Consider the following 15,583-nt stretch of genomic DNA (forward strand, 5'->3'; position numbering starts at 1 on the left):
TTCTCCTTCCCTTGCATTTCACAGTCTCTGCTCCTACATGACTTAACAGCTCCAGGGTGGTTCTACCTGACAATTAAGTGAAGTTCACCAGTGATCAGTAAATTAGTTATTAATGCTTTCTTTCCTTTTTTAAAAGCACATTTATTATCAACTCAGTGGATGGTGTTTTAAAATTGAAGGATAATTAGCAACTTCATAGGGAATTAAGTAATACGAAAATGACTTTTTAAATGGAATTTTCTTGGGGAAGAGACAGCATTTAACAAACACTTGCCAGGGTCAAACAAAAGTTGGACAGGCATCAGTTAGTCTATAAGGATGGAGTCATAACAACTCAAACTTGGGGAAAAAGGTACTTCCCAACTCCATCCCTTCCCCACATTTCCGCTCCCTCATTTCACAGTTAAGAATGATGAGAAGCAAAGGAATGATATAATTTACCCAAGGTCACACAGCAAGATAAGAAAAGAGCCAGTCCTGGAATGAATGCTAGTTATGTCTTTCCTCTGCAGTCCCCCAAAGAGTGTAGATCCCTCAGCACTGGCTGGGAATGGATTTGCCTTTTTGCATATAACTTGACCCACATTATATCTAATTTTCTCCTGAGACCCCTTGCCTAGGACAGCTACACTTAATATATGTCCTCAATTGAAGAGTGAGTGGGGGAAGTAAAACTCCGCTGGGTTGCGGGAGCTTTGCAGTCTAACTCACCATCTTGGATCTATAGCAATACATCCCAGATGAGAGGACACTAAAAAGATTTAGGAAAGATGCAGTGATTCTTCCATTTGGTTGCTGTTCTCCAGAACACTTCTAAAGACGATGATGATATTAATTGTTACCATGTATTAAGTACTATTTTCTGGCACTGTGCAGAGCATTTTATAGGCATTATCTGATAAACAACTTTGTGAAGAGGTACTATTATCATCTTACAGGTGAGAACAAAGGCTTAGGAAAGTTAAGTCCCTGACCCAGGACTAGGCAACTAGGAAATAACTGAGCCAGCTTTAAACCCAAATTTGTCTGACTTCCAAGACCCATGTTCTTAATGACTGAGATATCTGAGAAGATGGACTCCAGTGGAATGCATTTCTCTCTTCTCCTAGGGAGAAGAAAAAGCCATCCTGAATGTTGTGACTTGTTCTCTGTCATGATAATGTCATCTTCATTTGTTTGACACGATATTTTGCAGGTCCTTTCGTACGCATTTTCTCTTTAGATCTCTGCAACAACCCAATGAGGGAGCTGGGGAGAGGTATGATTATGCATTTTTAAACAGCCCTATCTATAACTGCTGGGTATCAGTAAGTACCTGATCAACTCCAGAGGCTAAACAAATAGAAGATCAAAAGCTGTATGATTTCTGTATGATGAATGTTCAGGGTAATCTGAGTAACCAGCTGGGTGTGAAGCAGCCTGGGGACTTGGGAAACACACTATTGGGAGTATGGCTGGCTGTGATAGGGACCTGTCTCTCTATATCTGTCTGGTGACTTAGAGACTTACTAACCGGCCTACATTCACACAGGTAATGAACCCAAACCAGCTGTCTCTAAAGACCCTGCTATTCCCCATTCCCTTACTTATCTTTACTTATCTTTCATGTTCTAATAACTCTGTAGTCTATATCTCTCTAGCTCAGATCTTTCTCTTGAACTCCAAATCAGTTTTCCCTGTTTTTAGAATATCTAGATGTTCCACTCAAAATCAGTTAAAATTGATATTTAAATATTTAAATTAAAATCAAGTCTAAAATTGAGTTGATTTTATCACCGCTTCACCCCACTTCAATTTTCTTCACTTTTTTACCTTCCTCCTTCTCTTCCATCCTTTCTCTCTTTCATTACCCAACATACAATAAGCACCTACTATAGGCCAACCACTATGCTGATGGCTTGGGACACAATTATGTGCAATAACAGACAATATCTCATCTCGTGGATGAGATAGACATCAATCAGGCAAAGCAAGCATGGATACTAGGGGAGCTCATTAATTAAGGGTTTGCATATTTGGGAAGTCAGGGAAGGCTAGTCTGAGGGAGGGACGCTTAGTCTGAAAGTTGAAGGGAGTAGGAGAAAACAGGTGGGAAGAACAGTCTCTGAAAAGGGAACACCAGGTGCACAGACCTTGTGACAAGTACACAGAGTGAGAGTTGGCAGGTGGGACTGTGGCACAAAGGTTGAGAGGGAGAGCAATGGGGGCCATGGAGAGCCTGGCTGGAAACCTTCAAGGATTCCAGCAGCTTTTAGAATAAAAGGAGAATATACAGCACCACTTCATTCCCTTTTGCTCATCATGCTACCACAGGGCCTTTGCATATACTCTTCCCTCTTTGCACTTGGATCTTCATTCTTTGTTCTTTCTTTAGTATTATCTAGCATGTATTGAATATTTGCTATATATATATTAGGCACTATGCTAAATTCTTTTCATATTATCTACTTTAATCCTCATAATCATATAAATGAGAAAATCTATTATTTCCGTTTTACAGGTGAGGTCATTGGGACAGAGAGATTGAGTGACAAGCCCAGAATCACAACAACTTGTGGGGGGTAGAGTAAGGTTTGCAATGGCCCTGGGCTTAGTCCAGATTCAACGTGCTGAACTGTTATGTGCACTGCTGTCAGTTCACCTCCATCTCAGCTGGTCACCACCTCTTCATCCTTCTGTCTCTGCTAAACTTCAATTTCCTTAGGACATTTTCCTGTCCTTCCTGACTAGATCAAATCCTACTATTGCAAGCTCTCGTTACCCTCTTCCTCTCTGGTATCAAAGCTGGGATTTTAAACTCAGTTGGTCACAATCAGTCACCAGTAGTAGACTGTGAACTCCATGAAGACAGGGTCTAAGTTTTAATCTCATTATTGTAGTCTCTTTTCCTAACAAAGTGCTTGTCAGTCATTAAATGCTCAATATAGCTACTGGTTGGATATATGGATCCATGTATCTTTGACAAGAGTGTGATTGTACTGTAAGTTTTTTTTAACCTAACAACTTAGTTCAGGCTGCTCTAACAAAGCACCAGAGTCTGAGTGGCTTATAAATAACAAAAATTTATTTCTCAAGTTCTGGAGGATAGGAAGTTCAAGATCAGGGTGTTGGGACAATCAGGTTCCAGCAAGGGCCCCCTTCCAGGTTGCAGACAGCCGATGTCTTGTTGTGTCCTCACATGGAGGACAGAGAACTCTGGCATCTTCTTATAAGGAGACTTATCCCATTCATGAGGGCTCCACCCTCATGACCTAATCACCTCGCAAAGGTCCTACTTCCAAATACCATCACATTAGGATTAGGGTCTCAACATATGATTTTTGAGGGAACACAAACATTCAGTCCATAACATCTAACAATGTCTTTTTTTTTTTTTTTTTGCAGTACGCGGGCCTCTCACTGTTGTGGCCTCTCCCGTTGCGGAGCACAGGCTCGGGACGCGCAGGCTCAGCGGCCATGGCTCTCGGGCCCAGCCGCTCTGCGGCATGTGGGATCTTCCCGGACCAGGGCATGAACCCGCGTCCCCTTCATCGGCAGGCGTCCAATGTGCCACCAGGGAAGCCCTAACAATGTCTTTTTAAAGTCAGTAGTACTGCTTTTAAGCTTCAGTATCTCTACATGCCAATCTCATTGCTAAGTGCTCTGTGTTCATGATCTCCTTTGATTCTACATATGAAGGAACTGAGGGTCTGAGTGAGGTCCAATAAATTGCCTCAGGACACCCAGTTGGTCAGTGGTACAACAAGACATGGTTCCAGGTCTGTCTATATATAAAGCCTTTACTCTATAGCACTGCCATGTTACCTCCACTCTTATAACCATTTTTCCAAGTCAGCCAATCTACTGCAGTATCAGTGCTGATGGCACCATTGTATTCACTCTAGGGATATAATAACTGTTTAACAGATCCATATTTATTTACTTTTAGGTTGTTCCGATTTTTTAACATCATAAAGAAAGCTGTGATGCACATTCTTGTATGTTTGCACTCGTGTGATTATTTCCTCAGGATAGTTGGTGGTAAAAAAAGTCAGAAGTTTTGATTCATATGGCCAATTGGCAGCAGTAGAATTTGAGATTTTAGTAGTGGATTCTATTACCTGCCTATTTGCCAAGAGGGTATGTTTTGCCTTTGGCCAACAAAGAAAAACATGACATAAAAATATTCTTTGCATTTTCATTAATTTATCCTGGAGTACAGAAAAAAAGATAAAATCCACTGCAGCCCTTTTTCTTTGGACCTAGTTCTCAAGGCATTTTTTTATTTTTATTTTTTGCGGTACACGGGCCTCTCATTGTTGTGGCCTCTCCCGTTGTGGAGCATGGGCTCCGGTCCCGCAGGCTCAGAGACCATGGCTCACGGGCCTAGCCGCTCCGTGGCATGTGGGATCTTCCCAGACCGGGGCACAAACCCGTGTCCCCTGAATCGGCAGGCAGACTCTCAACCACTGTGCCACCAGGGAAGCCCACAAGGCATATTTCTGAAGTACAGAATTTAGTATGTACTCCAACTTAAGACAGATAAATAGGAGTACTTGTAGCAAAAACAGGCTGCTTTTGATTTGTTTAGTGTTTACTATGTATCCTGAACACATTTTTTCTCTAATGTATCTGTATAAACGTTTAATTTGTCTGCGTAATCAAATTCTTATTGCTGATGAAATTCTATACCTAAAATAACTTTTATTACCAGCAACTCAACTGCATTTTTCATCTTTAAGACCTTTGGGAAGGGGTTAGAGAACATAAATAAACTTGCTACAGAAAATATTAGATGGATAGACAAGAAACAGAATGACGCCTTTTTACTCCCAAAGATTTAGGAATCTGCTATGTTCTTGGATCTGTCCCCTTTAAAGCAGGTGGATAGTTTTAATCTTTCTGGAATGCTCTTTTTGACCCTGATGAAAAGTAGCTGACTGGAAGAGCAGCACAAGGTTAACATTTGGTTTCACGTCCGATATAACGCTCTAAGTGACAAGATTCTGTCTACCAAACAAGCCAAGATTTGTGTTTCTCTGGAGAGGTCAAGAAAGGGCATGTTTTCTCATATGACAACCTTTAAAACTCTCTTGCTTTTCACTGAATTTTAAGGTTTGCCTTGTGCCTTATAGATGTGAGTGCTCCTAGGAATTGGAAGAGTTTTCAAAAATATTTTTTTCCTGGAAGTGTGATATTCTAACAAAGGCCAGGCTGTTGATTCCCTGAAGTGCTAGGAATCCTCGCAGGGACAGAAGTTCAAATGTTTGTCTGCTGGCTTGGAGCCAGTGAACACAATGGCAGGGAACTTTGATGGAGACCTTGAAAATGCTTGATGGGGTGGATGCAGTTTAAGAAGCAGGATATGGGGGTTAGAGCCTATGGCGGAAATGGCCATCCTTGTCATTCCTCCCTAGGATAGGGCCTAAACATCCTGGAGCACTGAAAATCAAAAGTGGAGATATATTGGCCATTCCAGAAACTACATCTTTTTTCCCTAGAGACACTTTTAGATAAGCCATCTAAAACCTCTGGAACTTTGGTTCCTCATATATAGAAAATGGGACTGAGGTATGTGATTTTAAAGGCATTTTCAACTATAAAATTAGGCTACTCTTCAAATTCAGAAACAGAGAATAAGCAAGTCTTCTAGTAACAATACCATATTTTATTGCTGCTGGAAAGTTGTCAGTATGATAAGCAACCTCTACTCAACTACTACAGATTTTTCCTTTTCCCTCCTGCCCCAACCACTGAAAACACACACACACACACACACACACACACACACACACACACACAGTCTCTCTCTCATAAACTGTTTAAAGCATATTTAATTTTATCCTAGTAAGTCAAGAATCTTAGAACAGGACTTCCCTGGTGGGGCAGTGGTTAAGAATCCGCCTGCCAATGCAGGGGACATGGGTTCAATCCCTGGTCCAGAAAGATCCCACATGCTGCGGAGCAACTAAGCCCATGCACCACAACTACCGAGCCTGCGTTCTGGAGCCCACGAGCCACAACTACTGAGCCCACGTGCTACAACTACTGAAGCCCATGCACCTAGAGCCCGTGCTCCGCAACAAGAGAAGCCACTGCAGTGAGAAGCCTGCGCACCACAACAAAGAGTAGCCCCTGCTCGCCGCAACTAGAGAAAGCCCGCGCCCAGCAACGAAGACCCAACACAGACAAAAACAAATAAATAAATACATAATTTTTTAAAAAAAGAATCTTAGAACAGAAAGCGATATAGGGAGATTATAGAAGAAAGAGATGCCTTGATTGTGGTATCTGAATTGGGGTTTATAAGACTGTTTCCTTTCTTCTCTCTTCTGATCTTCCTCTTATCATCACTTTTCTCTATTCTATACTCCCTTCCCTTCTTTCTGCATTCAAAACCTCCAAAATGTTGACTGAGATTCTTAATTTAAAAAAAGTTACTGGTATTTAGCCAAATCTTTCCACTGCATTTTTCAATGAGGAACGCTTTGGCTTTTGGACTTAGTTGACCACAGTCTTTGTCAATAGTTTAGAATTAAAGAGATTTTTGCTTTCTGATGTCAGGGCCTTTCTGGAAACACCAAAAAATAAAGTCTCAGCTGGTACTTGGACCAATTCTAACAGGTCCAAGTTTTTCCCTCCTCTCCTGCTAGTAAGGGAAAGAGTGATGGGAATAATAATGAAAGCTTTGTGGTACTGGAAATCTCTCCAGTTTTAACCTCAAAAGTTTTAGTCAAGTGTAACTTGCTTTTATGTAAGAAAATGTCATTATTATTAAAAATATACACACTGAAAAATTAGAAGTGAAATGTCATAACATCTGTAATTTATATTAAAATGGTCAATAATATTATAATAGCTTTGTACAGGGACAGATGGTTACTAGACTTACTGTGGTGATCATTTCATAATGTGTGCAAACGTCAAATTGCTGTATAGTACACCTGAAAGTAACATAATATTGTATATCAACTCCACTTCAATTTTAAAAATGAATAAAAGAAAATATTTCATAAAAACATGGAAGAAGCAAAATGTGGCAAATTGTTAATCTAGACAGTGGGTATATGGCATTTGTTATACTATTTTTTCTTCTTTTCTGTACAGCTGAAATGTTTCACACATATTTCACACACATTTCAAAATTTCATACACATAACAAAAAGTGAATGAAAAAGTAACCTCATCTTCATAAATAAGAAACCAAAGACTTAATTTGGTATCCTCTCCTCCTATGCAAACTTGCTGGATCTTCAAAATCTCTCTGCTATGTTACTGGCTCCACTTAGCTGATCCAAGAGAAGTAATCACTATCAAAACAAGTTTAATTTTACAGTGGCCTTGACTGCAAGTTGGAAGGCCAATTCACTGGGGGAGAGAAACAGAAACTTCTCTTCACTGTTCTTATCTTGGTCTCTCCAACTGATTCTAGCACTCCTGCTGTTCTTTGGGGGAGAAGAACAAAGGAAAGAAAGGCGAGGCAAGGGAGCATGATGACGCCTCACCAGGATTTTCACTTGCCTAGGAGAAGTAAATAAAATAAACTTTTCTGAAGAGAAACAAAACACACCCAACCTAATTAAGCTTAAAAGCTTTTGTACATCAAAGAAAGCCATAAACAAAATGAAAAGACAACCTAGAGAATGGGAGAAAATATTTGCAAATGATGTGACTGACAAGGGATTAATTTCCAAAATATATAAACAGCTATACAACTCAATAACAAACAAAAACCAAACGACCCAATCAAAAAATGGGCAGAAGACCTAAATAGTCATTTCTCTAGACGAGATTGGGCATGTTCAGGATGGTATGGCCGTAGACAGACATTTCTCCAAAGAAGACATACAAATGGCCAACAGGCATATGAAAAGATGCTCAACATTGCTAATTATTAGAGAAATGCAAATCAGAACTACAATGAGGTATCACTTCACACCAGTCAGAATGGCCATCATCAAAAAGTCTACAAATAACAAATGCTGGAGAGGGTGCAGAGAAAAGGAAACCCTCCTACACTGTAGGTGGAAATGTAAATTGGTACAGTTATTATGGAGAACAGTATGGAGTTCTCTTAAAAAACTAAAAATAGAACTACCATATGATCCAGCAATCCCACTCCTGGGCACATATCTGGGGAAAACTATGGTTTGAAAGGATACATGCAACCCAATGTTCATTGCAGCACTATTTATAATAGCCAGGACATGGAAGCAACCTAAATATCCATCAACAGGAGGAGATGTGGTATATATATATACATATATATATATATATATATACACACACACACACACACACACACACACACACACACACACATAATGGAATATTACTGAGCCATAAAAAGGAATGAAATAATGCCATTTTCAGCAACATGGATGGACCTAGAAATTATCATACTAAATAAAGTAAGGCAGAGAAAGACAAATATCATGCAATTTCACTTATATGCAGAATCTAAAAAAATGATAGAAGTGAACTTGTTTACAAAACAGAAATAGACTGACAGACATACAAAACAAACTTATGGTTACCAATGGGGAGAGCGAAGGTGGTGGTGGGAGGTTGGGGAGAGAGATAAATTAGGAGTTTGGGATTAACATACACACACTACTATATATAAAATAGGTAAACAACAAGGACCTACTGTATGGCACAGGGAACTATACTCAATATCTTGTAGTAACCTATAATGGAAAAGAATCGGGAAAAGAATATATATATATATATATATATATATATATATATATATATATAATATTATATATATACAATTTATGTATGAATCACTTTGCTGTACACTTGAAATGAACACATTTGTAAATCAATAGAAAAAAAAGAAAGGGTGTTGGATTTTTCAAATGTCTTTTCTTTTTTAAAAATTAATTTATTAATTTATTATTTATTTTTGGTTGCATTGGGTCTTTGTTGCTGTGCATAGGCTTTCTCTAGTTGATGCGAGCAGGGGCTACTCTTCATTGCGGTGCGCGGGCTTCTCATTGCGGTGGCTTCTCTTGTTGTGTAGCACGGGCTCTAGGGGCGCGCGGGCTTCAGTAGTTGTAGCACGTGGGCTCAGTAGTTGTGGCTCATGGGCTCTAGAGCGCAGGCTCAGTAGTTGTGGTGCATGGGCTTAGTTGCTCCACAGCATGTGGGATCTTCCCAGACCAGGGATCGAACCCGTGTCCCCTGCATTGGCAGGCGGATTCTTAACCACTGTGCCACCAGGGAAGTCCTCAAATGTCTTTTCTTCATCTACTGAGATTATTGTTTCTTTGTCCTTTATTCTATTTTATAGTGTATTATACTGATTGATATTCATGTATTAAACCACCCTGGAATTCCTGGGATAAATCCCATTTGGTCATGGTATATAATATTTTTGTAGATTACTGAATTCAGTTTGCTAGTATTTTGTTGGGAATTTTTTTTGCACAGATAGTCGTAAGGGATATTGGTCTGTATATTTTTCTTTTGATATCTTTTTCTGGTTTTCAGAGTAATTCTGGCCTCATAAAATGAGTTGGAAAGTTTTCCTGCCTCTCCTATCTTTTGGAAGAGTTTGTAAAAAATTAATATAAATTTTCCTTGAAATGTTTAGCTGACTTCACCAGTAATATCATCTGAACCTGGTCTTTTATTGGTGGGAAGGTTTTAAATTACTAATGTGACCTCTTTTCTCCTTATAGGCTTGTTTTCTACTTTTTCTTGAGTCAGTTTTGGTAGTTTGTGCCTTTCTAGGAATTTGTCCATTTCCTCTAAGTTATCTAATTTTCTGGTATACAGTTGTCCATAGCTTTCCTTATAATCCATTTTATTACATTAAGGTTGGTAGTAATGTGCCCTCTTTCACTCCTGATTTTAGTAATTTTCTTTTTCTCTCTTGTTTTCTTGGTCAATCTAGCTAAAGGTGTGTCAATTTTGTTTATTTTGTCAAAGAACCAACTTTTGGTTTCATTGATTATCTCTATCGTTTTTCTGTTCTCTATTTCTATTTCTCTATTTCTGCTTAAATCCTTATTACTTCCTTTTTTTTCTGCTAGCTTTGGGCTTAGTATGCTCTTCTGATTCTACTTCTTTAAGGTATAAAGTTAGCTATTGATTTGAAATCTTTTTTTAATGTAGGCATTCACAGTTATATTTTTAGGGAAGGAATGTGGACTATTTTTGGCCTGAAGAAGATGTAATAGTTTGACGGAAACCTACCAGTAAAACTGAATTATAATTTTACTTGGATGTTTTTGCTTAGCCTCTGATTCCATGGCAGACAATCATCCAATATGCACAGGTTACATACATACACCAGTGAGCTTCTGTTTTAGCAGTTACAATTATTGAAAGAGTACATATAATTTTTAATTTTGAAGGGTGATTTACTTGATGACAATTGTGAAACGTTCTCAAACCTGTCACATGTAGTAATTCTGCAATCTGAGAAATTGTTACTGGCTTTTGCAAGCATGGCAGAAATTTAATAAACTGTCGCCAAACCATTTGCTTGTTTGAATGCCAAGGTTTCCTTCCCCACATCACATGCAGTGTCCTGCTGCCAACAGTTATCAAAATACTCCCACAGTTGTCACAGAAAGAAATGTTCAGGGAGTTACTATTTCTTTATTCTTGTTGTCCCTGTATTTCATTGCTTTGGCCACTTCTACTTGGAGAGTTATTTGAATAACTCGAATAATGTCAGTATAGAGCAGTTAGACACTAAATAATGGATTGAAAAAATAAGAATATCTGAGACATAGCTATAGATATATAGATACACAGTGCAGCAAGATCTGGAAGGATGTCATTCATACTTTACTCTCTATATGTTCTTAATGTTTGGATTTTCATAGAGAGACTATTGTTTGTGTAATGTAAAACAGCAATAAAAAATGTAAAAATAGTTCAGAGGGAGTCCAGAGGAAAACACTAAGAAAAGTCTAATTAGATCAACTCATTCTAATCAAAGATATGCAATTATTTGGCACAAGCCTTTATAATAGGATTTAAAGATACAATCCAGCTCTCTGAACTACAGATTGACAGAAGCTGAAATTATTGGTTCTGAGTTTGCATTTTCTTTGATGACTCCAGCAAATAAATGCCAGACTCGAACAGGCAAATGCCTGGCCAGGTTAAGAAAGCTCTTGCATCTGAAACACGAAAGGAGCAAGACTGGAGGGTGTGACCTTGGACCTCAGTTGCAAATTCAAAGATTCGGGGAAAGTGTAGCCTTTTACCACTATGATAATATTCGAAACTATCATCTGGAAGAAACGTATCTCTGCTTTGTCTTGTATGTTAATGACTTTGGTGGACACTTTGGAAGCACTTATCAATATTTCAAATGATATACATTCGACCAAGCAATTCCACTGCTAGGAAGCTCTTCTACAGGAATACTTATACCTGTGTGCAGATTTTTAGATACATAGATACTCATTGCTGCAAAATATTTCAAATATTCTAAGTGTATCTCAAAGAAAGTATGGTTATGTAAGTTATGGTCCAACTGGCCCAAGGCCACAGGGCTAAGAAGTAGAGATCTGGGATCTAACTGATGCTTTTACTCCTCACAATACTGTATTTCCTGAGTTAGTCTGTGGGTGAAGGTGGCTTTGGGTGATCAGGACTCAGCTTGTGTGTTCTTCCCAGGGCAGGTCAAGATTGGATGGTGGGGGCTTACCTGGTGGCGCAGTGGTTGAGAGTCCGCCTGCCGATGCAGGGGACACGGGTTCGTGCCCCGGTCTGGGAAGATCCCACATGCCGCGGAGCGGCTGGGTCCGTGAGCCATGGCCGCTGAGCCTGCGCGTCCGGAGCCTGTGCTCCGCAATGGGAGAGGCCCGCGTACCGCAAAAAAAAAAAAAAAAAAGAAAAGAAAGATTGGCTGGTGGGCAGAGGAGAAAGGACAGGCAGATGTCATAGCCAAGGGATAAGGAATAAGACGGGGGGGAGTCAAGAGTTTCAAACAACAATAAAGAGTGGAAAAAAAGGCTATGTATAATTAAGGGAGAGCGATGCTGGAGGAAAGTATTCCGTTTCATCAAAAGAGCATTGCCGGGCCTCCCTGGTGGCGCAGTGGTTGAGAGCCCGCCTGCCGATGCAAGGGACACGGGTTCGTGCCCCGGTCCGGGAAGATCCCACATGCCACGGAGCGGCTGGGCCCGTGAGCCATGGCCACTGAGCCTGCGCGTCCGGAGCCTGTGCTCCGCAACAGGAGAGGCCACAGCAGTGAGAGGCCCACGTACCGCAAAAAAAAAAAAAAAAAAAAAGAGCAGTGCCTTAGTTAATTTTCACCCCACCACCCCAAGAGCATGAACCCCTCACTCTGAAAAGCTCTGAATTTGTAGGTGATCTTTCTCACTCTGAAATAGGATGGATGGGTGGTGCTGAAAAAGGAGCTTACTTCTGGAGACGCAAGCAAGCTTATATCTGTCCCTCTTCATCAAAGAAAACACATTTATTAACATGTGTTTGAGGGATTAGTACATCTTTGAAACCCTAAGCAAATGGGAGAATTCTTGCAGTGTCCACAACACTATGCAATGAAGGATTTGGTGTGGCTTCCGCAGGGTGGGATGATCCAGAGCATTCTAAAGAACACATGCCAATTTCAGGAGTCCTGGCATTTTTCACATGCCCTGGTGTTTCCTGTCATCCCAGATGCTACACTAGCATTCTGTGTGAACTTGAGCCAAACACTAGCCTTTCTGTAACTTCTTTTCTCTATTAAACGAGTTGGGGGTGAGTCAAGTAAATGATCCTTACTATCTCTTCAACTTGTGATTTAATTTATAGTTTTCAAGACTTACTGAATCATTAGTATTTTAAATAAACATTATCTGGTATCTATTAATAAGAGTCAGAAACAAAAAATTGTGTTACTTTCTTAACACAATTTATATACACACATGCACATACATACATGCATATTTTTTTAAAATGAAAAAGAAAATAATATTATGTACAAGAAACTCTATGCCTTGATCTGTATCCTTGGTTCTCTCTTTACTATTAGGAAAAGCACTGATAAGATTTTCTTGTGGTATAAAGAAGAAAGAGATGGTTTAAGGAGGAATGGTAGTGGAAGAAGTGGACTATATGTACATCTTTATATTCAACTGCATTTCATTTCTCCAGAAACCCATCAACACATACAGGCACCCAGTCACACACACACCCCCCAACACCCTCCGCTGCCACCTCAGCCCATTAGAGAGTTGGTAAGGACGGATGTTGAAGTTTAGCTATGGGTTGCACCTGCTTTTTCTCTCTCGTTATTTCTTAGGGGTAGCTTGTCTGTCCTCACCTGCCAGGCCAGGTGCAAGCGGAGGGTATTGTGCCCTGATGTGAGATGACTGTTAGAAATGTGCATGTGTGCATGTGTTTGTGTAAGTGTTTAACACGTAGGAAATGTAAAATGCATAGCAAGTGCTTCTTTAACTTCTTAAACACAGCTTATTTTGTGTGCTTCACAGACCTCCAAGTACAGGGAGCCTCACTGACCGAGAGCCCCAGCTGCTGACTCTGAAATCCATGGCCATGTTTGCAGCCACACCCCCAAAGGCTGCTCCCAGCCAAAGACTGGGTGTGGCCAGGACAATAAGGCAGGTCCACTCCTGCGAGACTGGGACCCCTCTGGTGGTGGACTTTGGCTCAAGGACACTCCTCAAAGCCTTGATGACCCTTCTTTAGCCTCCTCTCTACCTTCCTTCCTTCTCTATTTTATGAGGGGTCAGCTTTACCAGGCTCCTGCCCCTTTTCTCTCATAGGTGTTTCCCCTAATAAAACCCTTGCTTGATTAACTCTGTCTTGGTGGCTCTTAGGGGAAACAGAGGAACACAAACTGGTAAAAAGTACAGCTTTTTAAGGCAAAGAACCACATGTTTGCTTGCTTGCATTTTGGGTCAAAAAGGGTGGAAAATAAGATTATCTGTTTGGGTTAGCAGACTGAGGCCCAAGAACTCTCAAGGATACATAAGAAATTAACAACAGTGGTAACCCCTGTCAGGTTTTGGTTAAGAACTTGTGAACGGGGAAAGAAGCTGGGAGGAAATTTTCCACGGTATATTTTTTTGATTTTCCAAGCGAGTAAATGTATAATAATTTGAAGATGTAAAATCAACTATTTGGATTTAAAAAAACACGTAAATTTGAGAAAAAAGAAAGTATCGGCTTTGGAGGTCGATCTGCATTTAAGTCTCAGCTCGTCTTGTGATTGTGGGAGAATAACTGTGTTACTGGATTCTAGATTTCGGTGTTCTGTTTCTCGATGGAGAGTTTTATAACCTCATTTACTGGCTCCCTGCAGAAGGCAGACACCTCCTGCCGGACTCCACTGGGCTTGGCTGTGGGACTTGTTGGGGTTAGGGGACTCGGAGGCTGAGAACCAGCTGGATCTGAGCAGAAGCTCTGAAGGGTCCTGATGAGTCCTTGCTCTCTTTTCTCTTTGCCACAGAATCGCAAGTCCCAAGCAGGGGCTGCTTTTACAGCGTGGATTCTAGGATAATATTGCAGAACCCCAGCGGGCCTTTAGCTGCTGCCCCTGACAGGCAGTGTGCGCAAAACCGACTTTTGTGGTTGAAAACTACTGTGGTTATTCCCCCAACTTTTTATTTGGAAAAATTTGAGAATAAAGTTGAAAGAGTGGGACCATCAGCACCTCACTTAGCTTCACCAATTGGTAACATTTTGCCACATTTGCTTCCTTTCTCTTGCTCCCTCTCTATGTTTACTGGACTGTTTGAGAGTTACTTATGGGTGTGAAGATACCACATCACTAAATATTTCAACATTATATCCTAAGAACAAAGTCTTTTTCCTATATCAATACAATGATCATATCCAAGAAATATAACATTGATACAATAATATTAATTAGCATACAGTTTATATTCAAATTCCTTTCATAATAATACAAAAAACACCCCCCAAAAACTTCATGGAATACACAGGGCTGCTTTACTGAGACTTGATTCTTTTGCTGGTTCTGAGAACCAGGGATGATACTTTGGTTACTATTCTGCTGACATGAACTTTTCAAATACGTAAGGATTATGTACTTGAGAAGTAAAAGTTAAGAACATGCAACAACCATAGCAGAGCAGCACAGGCCTTGCATACCTGTTTTCATTCCTGGCCTCCAGGGGCTGTGCAGGGCCCCACGACTGACCGAGGGGGTCGAACGTAGAGCCTGAGACACAGTCAGGAGTTCACTTTTAGTGCTCAATCCAGCACAAGAAACCGCGCACATGCTATTTAATTTACCTATTTATTAAATGAAGTGAACATTTTTTATGCTTACATAAATATTTTGCATATTAAGAAACTGGTAAGATTTTTAACATACATAAAACCATGTAAATAAAACTGTGTGTTACCATGTAAAAACAAAAATAAATATCTCTCAGTAAAAAAAAAAAAATCCTTTGTACATTTTTTTCTTTCTGATCCATGATCCATGCAAGGATCATACACACAGGTATTAGTTGTATGTTTCTTCAATCTCCTTTAATTTAGAGCAGGTCCCTGACCTTTTTTGGTCCATCTTTCATGAAACTGATATTTTTGAAGAGTACAGGCCGGTTGCTTTATAGAATGTATCATTTTCTGG

This window comes from Mesoplodon densirostris, chromosome 5 (genome assembly GCF_025265405.1).
Source record: "Mesoplodon densirostris isolate mMesDen1 chromosome 5, mMesDen1 primary haplotype, whole genome shotgun sequence".
Lineage (NCBI taxonomy): Eukaryota > Metazoa > Chordata > Mammalia > Artiodactyla > Ziphiidae > Mesoplodon > Mesoplodon densirostris.